Raw genomic sequence first — 2,841 nt, forward strand, 5'->3', positions numbered from 1 at the left:
GTCCTTCTCTTATAGTACAGCAGGTTAGTCCACCAGGTATAACTAGAGTGTAGACACCAAATTATCCTCTTTGAGGTAGCTTCTATCACCCAGTAACTGGTGCACATAATCTTCCTTCCTCGTCTTGACCTGTCAAAAGTGCGCTAGCTGTGAAGCCAGAATCCTATATATGACAAGCTATATCAGAGAAAACACTATACAGTACATGGAACATTAAGACCTGGCTTAATTACCTTTAGTATGAGGCGATTTCGCGTTCTAACCGGCTAACCCTATATCCTGACATTAATGGCCATAAATGAATGATAAACGGGTTTCGGATAGACACTTAACTTGTATTTGTAGACAGCGTGTTGACAATGGTACACCTTTGGGTTCCATAACACTACGTCCAAGTAAATTTAACAGGAGCCGAATTTGCTCCCGTGTGAGCCTCTGGTCTCAATAAACAACAATGGCTGCCCTCCTTCCTCACTGACGCCTGGCCTACTTTGTCCAGATTTCAGAAAGTGATAGAAGGGTCACATTTACTCTACTTTAATATTGATAATTAAGTTAATTTATATAAGATGTTTTTATGATGGTAAAGTCCAAAGACTAATGTATTTAAGAATAATTCCCAGCAGAATAGCTGGTGAATTATAATGGTATGTGGTGATGATATCCCGTTTTCTTTAGATGGTAATTCCACTACAAGTTACGTTTTCTATGGGTAACTTGTTGGTAATACAGCAGCACTTATTATCTGTCTGTATGATATTAAATGGTGTCGGATTTTCCGACAATTCGAACCTGCGTCAGAGAGCATCCCAGACGTTGCTTTAAACTCCTTTTTCCATGTCGTAGCTCAGTCGTTTAAGGCATCGTCTGGGATGCTCCGGGACGCAGGTTCGAATCCTCGTCACGGCCCTTGTTGATTTGTTCATTAGTGTTTCCGTTTTTTGGATCATCTGTGAGGGGCCTCGTAGCCTGGTGGATAGCGCGCAGGACTCGTAATTCTGTGGCGCGGGTTCGATTCCCGCACGAGGCAGGAACAAATGGGCAAAGTTTCTTTCACCCTGAATGCCCCTGTTACCTAGCAGTAAATAGGTACCTGGGAGTTAGTCAGCTGTCACGGGCTGCTTCCTGGGGGTGGAGGCCTGGTCGAGGACCGGGCCGCGGGGACACTAAAGCCCCGAAATCATCTCAAGATAGCAAGCGATTCAACTCAAAGGAATTATTGCAACAGATACATTGAGCAACACCACACTATTGAGGGTTTTGGGTCGTGCTTATGTGAGTTCGTAATTATATGGAGAATAGACATGAGGGATTTTTGGTAGTGGCAGTATGAATAATTATAGACATGCTAGATTCAAAGTGGTAAATGGCCACTCTGGTATTTTTTATATATACTTAAATCCTTCTTCCTTTGTAAAGTCTTAAGGTATCTATATCAACTCGCTCGCTACCTGTTGGAGTTCAATAGGGGGGGTAGAAATAGCCTAAGCTACTCTATCCCTTTGAGATGTATTTTTTTCTTGTCTCAATAAACATACTTGAACTTTAACTTGAGTTCAAGTGTTGATAACATTTATTTCCTGTGTTTAACTAAAAATTCAGGTATTTGGTAGCTCACAGGAGACTTCCGTAGAAATTAACTTATCAAATTTGATGTCTTTCCGTTTTAAGTAGAGTACCACAAGGGTGCATACTAGGACCTGCACTATTCCTGCTTTGTTGGTAAACCAAATGGAACAGAAACATTCACACACTAGAAGGTGAAGGGACGAAGACGTTTCGGTCCGTCCTGGACCATTCTCAAGTCGACTTGAGAAGAGTCCAGGACGGACCGAAACGTCGTCGTCCCTTCACCTTCTAGTGTGTGGTCTGGTCAACATACTTTAGCCACGTTATTGTGACTCATCGCCTGCAGAAACATTCACATTAATGTTAATGATTTATGCTTAATTTTCTCGTTTGTCCAAGCTAACAAACTGGGGAAGGAGCAAGATGGAGCATTGCGGGATAGAGACCATACTTCCAGAGGCAATAAAGTGAATGATGACATGTAAGATAAATATCTTTCATGTTTGGCCCTAGGCTAGGGGCTATAGGTAACACCTATGTCGCTGGAGGAGGCTAGGTAACACCTAGCCTAGCGCCAGTCACTCGAAACTTGACCAGTCACTTGACCAGTAACTTGAAAGGTCAGAGGCGTGCGAACAGTCGCACTAAAATCTACCAGGTTCAAACTTTGAGGCAAGTCAGCTCCTCCCCTGACATACCTAGGAACACGAAATGGGAAAATAAGATTCAATAATACAAGATTAAACAGTATAGAACTAAAGCAAAAGGTGAAAACAGAGTACTTGAAGTGGGCCACAGAAACGCAAGGACCCTTCATCAGTGTCATAGTGGTGTGTGGCATTTGACGTCTGACTCCTGAAAGGCGGGGCCCAGGAGCCGCTGCCTGCCGTGCAAGTCTACATAGCTTAGGCGAGAATATATATATGATTCGTCTTAATGTGCCTCTGTAACCCTTTACACCACGCCATGGGTATAGGGTGCATAATAAAGAAATTGGTTCATCTAGTTTCCCTATAATGGGGGGTTGGGAAGGATTATAGAGACCTCGTTAGATAGACTAATGACCTTTCCCAGGATAGAACACATGACATTTTCCTAACTCCTGGGTATTTATTTAATCCTAGATGAGCACAGGCTTCGGGAGAAACGAAACGTTGCCCAAACGCTTCCCTGCTGCCGTGGGAATGGAACCCGTGACCTTCAGATTGCGTCCAATGAACCCCTGTTTTACCATACCCGTACCCAAGGGCACAGTTCGCCCAGCAGTGTGAG

Source organism: Procambarus clarkii, chromosome 86 (genome assembly GCF_040958095.1).
Source record: "Procambarus clarkii isolate CNS0578487 chromosome 86, FALCON_Pclarkii_2.0, whole genome shotgun sequence".
In the NCBI taxonomy this organism is placed as follows: Eukaryota; Metazoa; Arthropoda; class Malacostraca; order Decapoda; family Cambaridae; genus Procambarus; species Procambarus clarkii.